This window comes from Melanerpes formicivorus, unplaced genomic scaffold (assembly GCF_026170545.1).
Source record: "Melanerpes formicivorus ecotype bairdi unplaced genomic scaffold, bMelFor1.0.p_v2 SCAF_967, whole genome shotgun sequence".
Classification (NCBI taxonomy): Eukaryota; Metazoa; Chordata; class Aves; order Piciformes; family Picidae; genus Melanerpes; species Melanerpes formicivorus.
The window spans coordinates 37501-47500 of record NW_027143319.1 but is presented as its reverse complement, the minus strand read 5'-3'; positions in this window follow the sequence as shown (position 1 = coordinate 47500).

Below are 10000 nucleotides of genomic sequence, written 5' to 3'. Positions count from 1 at the left end.
GTGGGACCGACGCCGGCACCACGTCTCCCCGGCTTTCTCTGCCCCCGTGCCCCACCGGGCAAACTTCGCTTTGGGGGTTCCACACTTCGGCAGTGGCCGGCGCCAGCCACTCATCAACTTTTTTTCTTTTCCCCTCTTTCGTTGCCGAGCCCGGGCTGGGCTCCGGCTCACGGACGAGCGAAACCCATCCAACACCGCTGAGGGTGCGCCAGCGGCCGCTCCAAACCGCCGCGCCTTTGCTCGGCCCCGCGGGTCCCCTCTCTGACCCGGGGGAAAGCCACCGAGAAGCCAGACGGACCCCTGCCCAGCCGCCTGGCGGGTGGCTTGGAGCAGCCGCTCGGCAGCGCTGCCCTGGGAGTGCTCGGCGTCACTCGTTCCCTCATATACGGAACTGGAGGGCCGTCAGCTCCGCGAGCGCACAACCAGCCGACCTCCGCCCAGCGGCAGGTCGCAGAAATCACGCCGGCTTGTACGATGACGTAGGCGGAGGCAGAGCGCAACAGCGACCCCTTGGCGACAAGCGCGAGCTCCGCGGAGAGCACGTCTACTCGCCGAGGGAGAGCACGTCTACTCGCCGAGGGAGAGCACGTCTACTCGCCGAGGGAGAGCACGTCTACTCGCCGAGGGAGAGCACGTCTACTCGCCGAGGGAGAGCACGTCTACTCGCCCAGGGAGAGCACGTCTACTCGCCGAGGGAGAGCACGTCTACTCGCCCAGGGAGAGCACGTCTACTCGCCGAGGGAGAGCACGTCTACTCGCCCAGGGAGAGCACGTCTACTCGCCGAGGGAGAGCACGTCTACTCGCCCAGGGAGAGCACGTCTACTCGCCCAGGGAGAGCACGTCTACTCGCCCAGGGAGAGCACGTCTACTCGCCCAGGGAGAGCACGTCTACTCGCCGAGGGAGAGCACGTCTACTCGCCCAGGGAGAGCACGTCTACTCGCCCAGGGAGAGCACGTCTACTCGCCCAGGGAGAGCACGTCTACTCGCCCAGGGAGAGCACGTCTACTCGCCGAGGGAGAGCACGTCTACTCGCCCAGGGAGAGCACGTCTACTCGCCCAGGGAGAGCACGTCTACCTCCCGGCTGAGGGAGAGCACGGGGGGGGGGGGACAAAGACAGGCGGCAGCAGCTTCGGTGAACGTCACCCGGGAGGCGACCGGGGGTGTCCCGGGGCTGTCCCGGGAAGCCGGCGTCCGGCACAGGGAACCGTCAGCTGCCGGACCGGGGCGAATCCCCGCGGCCACGGCAGGGGTGGGGGCTCGAAGACAGCCGGCAGCCGCTTCGGTGAACGTCACCCGGGAGGAGACTGGGGCCCTCCCGGGACCGTCCCGGGAAGACGACGTTCGGCACGAGATCCCGGCCGCGGCCGGACCGGCTCGAAGCCCCGCGGCCCCGGCACGGGGGAGGCCCAAAGACTGGCGGCAGCCGCTTCGCTGAACGTCACCCGGCCGGCGACCGGGGCCGTCCCGGGGCCGTCCCGGGATGCCGGCTTCCGGCACGGGGGTCCCGGCCGCGGCCGGAGCGGCTCGAATCCCCGCGGTCCCGGCAGCAGCCGGAGCCGCTCGCCGTTCGGGCTCCCGGCACCCTACGGATCCGCCGACTCGTTCGCCGGCGGCGGGGGGAGGCAGTGGAGGGGGTGCGGGCAGAAGCGGCAGCGGAGGCGGAGGGGGGGGGGGCTCGAAGACAGCCGGCAGCCGCTTCGGTGAACGTCACCCGGCCGGCGACCGGGGCCGTCCCGGGGCCGTCCCGGGATGCCGGCTTCCGGCACGGGGTCCCGGCCGCGGCCGGAGCGGCTCGAAGCCCCGCGGTCCCGGCAGCAGCCGGAGCCGCTCGCCGTTCGGGCTCCCGGCACCCTACGGATCCGGCGACTCGTTCGCCGGCGGCGGGGGGAGGCAGTGGAGGGGGTGCGGGCAGAAGCGGCAGCGGAGGCGGAGGGGGGGGGGGCTCGAAGACAGCCGGCAGCCGCTTCGGTGAACGTCACCCAGGAGGCGATCGGGGCCGTCCCGGGGCCGTCCGGGGATGCCGGCTTCCGGCACGGGGTCCCGGCCGCGGCCGGACCGGCTCGAAGCCCCGCGGTCCCGGCAGCAGCCGGAGCCGCTCGCCGTTCGGGCTCCCGGCACCCTACGGATCCGGCGACTCGTTCGCCGGCGGCGGGGGGAGGCAGTGGAGGGGGTGCGGGCAGAAGCGGCAGCGGAGGCGGAGGCGGGGGGGGCTCGAAGACAGCCGGCAGCCGCTTCGGTGAACGTCACCCAGGAGGCGATCGGGGCCGTCCCGGGGCCGTCCCGGGATGCCGGCTTCCGGCACGGGGGTCCCGGCCGCGGCCGGAGCGGCTCGAATCCCCGCGGTCCCGGCAGCAGCCGGAGCCGCTCGCCGTTCGGGCTCCCGGCACCCTACGGATCCGGCGACTCGTTCGCGGGCGGGGGGGGGGAGGCAGTGAAGGAGGTGCGGGCAGAAGCGGCAGCGGAGGCGGAGGGGGGGGGGGGTGCTCGGAGACAGCCGGCAGCCGCTTCGGTGAACGTCACCCGGGAGGCGACCGGGACCGGCCCGGGAAGCCATCGTCCGGCCCCGGATCCCGGCCGCGGCCGGACCGGCTCGAATCCCCGCGGCCCCGGCACGGGGGAGGCCCAAAGACTGGCGGCAGCCGCTTCGCTGAACGTCACCCGGCCGGCGACCGGGGCCGTCCCGGGGCCGTCCCGGGATGCCGGCTTCCGGCACGGGGTCCCGGCCGCGGCCGGACCGGCTCGAATCCCCGCGGCCCCGGCACGGGGGAGGCCCAAAGACTGGCGGCAGCCGCTTCGGTGAACGTCACCCGGCCGGCGACCGCGGCCGTTCCGGGGCCGTCCCGGGAAGCCTGCGACAGGCACGGGGTCCCGGCCTCGGCCGGACCCGCACTGGGTGCCGCCGCCTCGGGCTCTCGGGACGGTATGGATCCGCCGACTCGTTCGCCGGCAGCGGGGGGAGGCAGTGGAGGCGGTGCGGGGAGAAGCGGCAGCGGAGGCGGAGGGGGGGGGGGCTCGAAGACAGCCGGCAGCCGCTTCGGTGAACGTCACCCAGGAGGCGATCGGGGCCGTCCCGGGGCCGTCCCGGGATGCCGGCTTCCGGCACGGGGTCCCGGCCGCGGCCGGACCGGCTCGTATCCCCGCGGCTCCGGCAGGGGGGGGGGGGGGCTCGAAGACAGCCGGCAGTCGCCTCGGTGAACGTCACCCGGCCGGCGACCGCGGCCGTTCCGGGGCCGTCCCGGGAAGCCTGCGACAGGCACGGGGTCCCAGCCGCGGCCGGACCGACTCGAAGCCCCGCGGCCCCGGCACGGGGGAGGCCCAAAGACTGGCGGCAGCCGCTTCGGTGAACGTCACCCGGCCGGCGACCGGGGCCGTCCCGGGGCCGTCCCGGGATGCCGGCATCCGGCACGGGGTCCCGGCCGCGGCCGGAGCGGCTCGAATCCCCGCGGTCCCGGCAGCAGCCGGAGCCGCTCGCCGTTCGGGCTCCCGGCACCCTACGGATCCGGCGACTCGTTCGCCGGCGGCGGGGGGAGGCAGTGGAGGGGGTGCGGGCAGAAGCGGCAGCGGAGGCGGAGGGGGGGGGGGCTCGAAGACAGCCGGCAGCCGCTTCGGTGAACGTCACCCGGCCGGCGACCGGGGCCGTCCCGGGGCTGTCCGGGGATGCTGGCTTCCGGCACGGGGTCCCGGCCGCGGCCGGAGCGGCTCGAATCCCCGCGGTCCCGGCAGCAGCCGGAGCCGCTCGCCGTTCGGGCTCCCGGCACCCTACAGATCCGGCGACTCGTTCGCCGGCGGCGGGGGGAGGCAGTGGAGGGGGTGCGGGGAGAAGCGGCAGCGGAGGCGGAGGGGGGGGGGGGGCTCGAAGACAGCCGGCAGCCGCTTCGGTGAACGTCACCCGGGAGGCGACCGGGACCGGCCCGGGAAGCCATCGTCCGGCCCGGGATCCCGGCCGCGGCCGGACCGGCTCGAATCCCCGCGGCCCCGGCACGGGGGAGGCCCAAAGACTGGCGGCAGCCGCTTCGCTGAACGTCACCCGGCCGGCGACCGGGGCCGTCCCGGGGCCGTCCCGGGATGCCGGCTTCCGGCACGGGGTCCCGGCCGCGGCCGGACCGGCTCGAATCCCCGCGGTCCCGGCAGCAGCCGGAGCCGCTCGCCGTTCGGGCTCCCGGCACCCTACGGATCCGGCGACTCGTTCGCCGGCGGCGGGGGGAGGCAGTGGAGGCGGTGCGGGGAGAAGCGGCAGCGGAGGCGGAGGGGGGGCGGGGGGGACGATAGTGGCGGGGGGCGGGGGGTGCTCGAAGGCAGCCGGCAGCCAGTTCGGTGAACATTCGCCGGGGCGGGGGGGGCGACCTGTCCGTGCCCGGGGCAGCCCCGGGAAGCCGGCAGCCAGCACGGGGGTCCCGGCAGCACCTGTTCCCTGCCCTGGGACTTGCCGTGCCCGGCGGCCGGTTGCCGGGTGGGGGGAGCGATGAGAGGCGGGGGCGCAGCGGCCGGGGCAGCGCCGGGCCGCAGCGGGGGGCTGGGCGGGTGGGGTAGGCGTCGAGCGGCAAGCCCTCGGCTGCAGCGAATGTTCGGCGGTGCGGGGCGGGGGGGGGACGGGACGACACGTTGGGGGCGCCGAGTCCGAGCCACCCCCGGCCCCAGGGGCGGCCGGAGGGGGAGGCCGGTGCCTGGCCCTGGGAGCTGCTGGGCGCCGGATGGCCGAGGGTGCGTCAGAAGCCGCCCGAGCGGTCGAGCAGGTCCTCCAGAAAGGCCTAGGGTGGCTTCGAGGGCCCCGGGAGCAGTCGAGGGAGGCCTCCAGGCAGGTCTGGAGTGGATGGGAGGCCTTCCAAAGCAGACAAGGGAGGCTGCCAGCGGGGCCTAGGCTGGCACTGCAGCCTGTAAATGGTTGGGGGGGGGCCTCTGGTGCGGCCTGGAGTCTCTGGCTGGCGTCCAGAGAGGTGCAAAAGATCCTCTGGTGCGGCCTGGGGTGGCGGAGAAGCCTGCAGAGCGTGCGGGGGAGGCTTCTGGTGCGGCCTGGGGTGGGTCGGAAGCCTGCAGAGCGTGCGGGAGAGGCTTCTGCTGCGGCCTGGGGTGGCTGAGAAGCCTGCAGAGCGTGCGGGAGAGGCTTCTGGTGCGGCCTGGGGTGGCTGAGAAGCCTGCAGAGCGTGCGGGAGAGGCTTCTGCTGCGGCCTGGGGTGGCTGAGAAGCCTGCAGAGCGTGCGGGGGAGGCTTCTGTTGGGGCCTGGGGTGGGTCAGAAGCCTACAGAGCGTGCGGGGGAGGCTTCTGGTGCGGCCTGGGGTGGGTCGGAAGCCTGCAGAGCGTGCGGGAGAGGCTTCTGTTGGGGCCTGGGGTGGCTGAGAAGCCTGCAGAGCGTGCGGGGGAGGCTTCTGCTGCGGCCTGGGGTGGCTGAGAAGCCTGCAGAGCGTGCGGGAGAGGCTTCTGCTGCGGCCTGGGGTGGCTGAGAAGCCTGCAGAGCGTGCGGGGGAGGCTTCTGGTGCGGCCTGGGGTGGCTGAGAAGCCTGCAGAGCGTGCGGGGGAGGCTTCTGGTGCGGCCTGGGGTGGCTGAGAAGCCTGCAGAGCGTGCGGGAGAGGCTTCTGCTGCGGCCTGGGGTGGCTGAGAAGCCTGCAGAGCGTGCGGGAGAGGCTTCTGGTGCGGCCTGGGGTGGCTGAGAAGCCTGCAGAGCGTGCGGGAGAGGCTTCTGCTGCGGCCTGGGGTGGCTGAGAAGCCTGCAGAGCGTGCGGGAGAGGCTTCTGCTGCGGCCTGGGGTGGCTGAGAAGCCTGCAGAGCGTGCGGGAGAGGCTTCTGCTGCGGCCTGGGGTGGCTGAGAAGCCTGCAGAGCGTGCGGGAGAGGCTTCTGCTGCGGCCTGGGGTGGCTGAGAAGCCTGCAGGGCGTGCGGGGAGAGGCTTCTGCTGCGGCCTGGGGTGGGTGGGAAGCCTGCAGAGCGTGCGGGGGAGGCTTCTGGTGCGGCCTGGGGTGGCTGAGAAGCCTGCAGAGCGTGCGGGAGAGGCTTCTGGTGCGGCCTGGGGTGGCTGAGAAGCCTGCAGAGCGTGCGGGGGAGGCTTCTGGTGCGGCCTGGGGTGGCTGAGAAGCCTGAAGAGCGTGCGGGAGAGGCTTCTGGTGCGGCCTGGGGTGGCTGAGAAGCCTGCAGAGCGTGCGGGGGAGGCTTCTGGTGCGGCCTGGGGTGGCTGAGAAGCCTGCAGAGCGTGCGGGAGAGGCTTCTGGTGCGGCCTGGGGTGGCTGAGAAGCCTGCAGAGCGTGCGGGAGAGGCTTCTGCTGCGGCCTGGGGTGGCTGAGAAGCCTGCAGAGCGTGCGGGAGAGGCTTCTGCTGCGGCCTGGGGTGGGTCGGAAGCCTGCAGAGCTTGCGGGGGAGGCTTCTGGTGCGGCCTGGGGTGGGTCGGAAGCCTGCAGAGCGTGCGGGGGAGGCTTCTGGTGCGGCCTGGGGTGGCTGAGAAGCCTGCAGAGCGTGCGGGAGAGGCTTCTGGTGCGGCCTGGGGTGGCTGAGAAGCCTGCAGAGCGTGCGGGAGAGGCTTCTGCTGCGGCCTGGGGTCTCTGGGTGGCCTCTAGAGAGGTGCAAAAGACCCTCTGGGTTGGGCTGGGGTGGCTCTTGGACCCCTGCCACACAGTGGAGAGCGGCCTCCGGCCCGCCACCTGTGTCCCTGTGTGCCTGAGTGCCTGTGTCCCTGTGTCCCTGTGTCCCTGTGTCCCTGAGTGCCTGAGTGCCTGTGTCCCTGTGTCCCTGTGTCCCTGAGTGCCTGAGTGCCTGAGTGCCTGTGTCCCTGTGTCCTTGTGTCCCTGTGTCCCTGTGTCCCTGTGTGCCTGAGTGCCTGTGTCCCTGTGTCCCTGTCTGTGTACCTGTGTGCGAGAGGTGTCCGGCACGCCACCCAGCGGCGGCGGGCAAGCAGGTAGGCGGGTGGGCGGGCCGGCGAGGGCCAGTGTGAGTTTGGGGGGTGGGAGGGGAGGCGGCAGCTGGAAGCGTCAGAGGAGGGGGGCGTGGCTCCGGCTGGCCCCGGGAGCAGGTTCCCGGGACCGGGACCGGCTGGACCCGGCGGGTGGTTGATCCCGGGGCGGGGGGCAGAGGCGGCGGGAAGCGGCAGCTGCGTGTGCGGCGGGGGGGGTGGGAGGGCGAACCGCGGCGGGAAGCGGATGCTTCAGAGCAGGTTACGGGGGCGGGGGACGGACGACACCACCTGTCCCCGCCCCGGGACGGGCTGGACCCGGCGCCCTGGACCCGGCGCCGTGTACCCGCCGCCGCCCCCGCCGCCGCCCCCCTCCGCCACCCCGGGACCCCGACGTTTTTTGGCGCCCGCGCCTTTTTTTGCTCCCCGCCTGCCCGCGCTGCCCCCGGGCCCTCCCCCGGGGCGGGGCGGGAGGGAGGGACGGACGGACGGGTAGCCGGGGATCTCCGAGCGCGCGCCACCAGACCGAGGCGGGTCCCGCCGGCGGCGGCGGCGGCGGCGGCGGCGGCAGCAGCAGCAGCAAGCGACGGCGGGGGGGGGGCAGGCTAGGGAGAGAGGGGGAGCGGCATGCGGTAGGGCTGGGGGGGTTTGTTTCGGGGGGGAGGGGTGGGGGGGGGTGGCAGCGGTCAGCGAGAGCGGGGAGAGGGGGAGCGGCATGCGGTAGGGCTGGGGTGTTTTTGGGGTGGGGGCGTTGGGGGGGATTAGCGGCGGCGGGCGGGCAGCCCAGCCAAGCGGCAAGCCGGGGGGGGCGGGCGGAGGGCGGCTTTAGGGCCGGAGGAGCGGAGCGCAACCTCCCCCGTGCAGGCTCCAGCGTGGAGAGCAGCAAGTTTTTGGGGACGGGGGACGACGGACGGGAGGGGCAGCGGCGAGAGGCTAGCTGCGGCAAGGGGCACCGGCACGGCCGCCCTAACAGCGCCGCCTCGGTCGCAGGGGTTAGAGAGCAGCCGGGCAGCCCGGGAGGGAAGCGGCAGCCCGCGTCGCGATCCCCCCTCCAGGGGACAATGTGGGAAGGGGAAGCCGCGGCGGCTTTGGCGGGGGGTGCCCAGCTGCTAGCGGCTTCGGGGGGCAGTTAGCGGCGGCGGGGGGGGGGGGGAGATGGGTCGCGGCAGCGGCAAGAGATAACGGCGGGCGGGGGGGCTCCGTGCAAAGCGGTAACGGGAGCCGGGGGGTGTGGGGAGCTGGGGGTGGCAGCAGCGGCAAGAGGCAACGTCGGGAGGGGGGCTCCGCGCAAACCGGTAACGGGGGCCGGGGGGGTGTGGGGGGGGCGGTGGTGGCCGCGGCAAGAGGCAACGGCAGGCGGGGGGGCTCCGCGCAAACCGGCAGCGGGGGGGGGGGGGGGGCGGGGGTAGCGGCAAGAGGCAACGGCGGGAAGGGGGGGCTCCGCGCAAACCGCTAACGGGAGCCGGGGGGTGTGGGGAGCTGGGGGTGGCAGCAGCGGCAAGAGGCAACGTCGGGAGGGGGGGCTCCGCGCAAACCGGTAACGGGGGCCGGGGGGTGTGGGGGGGGGCGGTTGGTGGCCGCGGCAAGAGGCAACGGCAGGCGGGGGGGCTCCGCGCAAACCGGCAGCGGGGGGGGGGCGGGGGTAACGGCAAGAGGCAACGGCGGGAAGGGGGGGGCTCCGCGCAAACCGGCAGCGGGGGGGGGGGCGGGGGGGGTAGCGGCAAGAGGCAACGGCGGGGAAGGGGGGGCTCCGCGCAAACCGCAGCAGGGGGGGGGGGCGGGGGTAGCGGCAAGAGGCAACGGCGGGAAGGGGGGGCTTCCGCGCAAACCGGCAGCGGGGGGGGGGCGGGGGTAGCGGCAAGAGGCAACGGCGGGAAGGGGGGGCTCCGCGCAAACCGGCAGCGGGGGGGGGGCGGGGGTAGCGGCAAGAGGCAACGGCGGGAAGGGGGGGCTCCGCGCAAACCGGCAGCGGGGGGGGGGCGGGGGGTAGCGGCAAGAGGCAACGGCGGGAAGGGGGGGCTCCGCGCAAACCGGCAGCGGGGGGGGGCGGGGGTAGCGGCAAGAGGCAACGGCGGGAAGGGGGGGCTCCGCGCAAACCGGCAGCGGGGGGGGGGCGGGGGTAGCGGCAAGAGGCAACGGCGGGAAGGGGGGGCTCCGCGCAAACCGGCAGCGGGGGCGTGGGGGGAGGCGGTCAGGAGCGGGGGGAGATTTCTAGAGATGCCGGCAGACCTTCTCCCCGGAGAACAGCGCTGTTGAAGAAAAGACTGCTTCAGAACACAACCTTTAATGAAAGACGCTCGATGAAAACAACACTTAATAAACTGCCTCTCTTCATTTACGCCGCCGCGGGGGGGGGGGGGGTTGGGGGGGGGGGGGGGTTGGGGGCCGGGCGGGCGATACCAGGCGGCCCTCGTCCCGGGGACCACGTCTACCCCGCGGTTCCAGCCTCCGCGCGCTAAGTGCCCGCCCGGCCGCGGGGAGCACGTCTACCTCCTGCCGCACGGCTCAGTGCACTAAGTCCCCCCTCGCCATGGAGAGCACGTCTACCTGCCAGCTCAGGGAGAGCACGTCTACTCACCGAGGGAGAGCACGTCTACCTCCTCGGGAAGGAGAGCACGTCTACCTCCTGGGAAGGAGAGCACGTCTACCTCCTCGGGAAGGAGAGCACGTCTACCTCCTGGGAAGGAGAGCACGTCTACCTCCTCGGGAAGGAGAGCACGTCTACCTCCTGGGAAGGAGAGCACGTCTACCTCCTCGGGAAGGAGAGCACGTCTACCTCCTGGGAAGGAGAGCACGTCTACCTCCTCGGGAAGGAGAGCACGTCTACCTGCCGCCGCACGGCTCGGTGCACTAAGTCCCCCCCTCGCCAGGGAGAGCACGTCTACCTCCTCGGGAAGGAGAGCACGTCTACCTGCCGCCGCACGGCTCAGTGCACTAAGTCCCCCCCTCGCCAGGGAGAGCACGTCTACCTCCTCGGGAAGGAGAGCACGTCTACCTGCCGCCGCACGGCTCAGTGCACTAAGTCCCCCCTCGCCAGGGAGAGCACGTCTACCTCCTCGGGAAGGAGAGCACGTCTACCTGCCGCCGCACGGCTCAGTGCACTAAGTCCCCCCCTCGCCAGG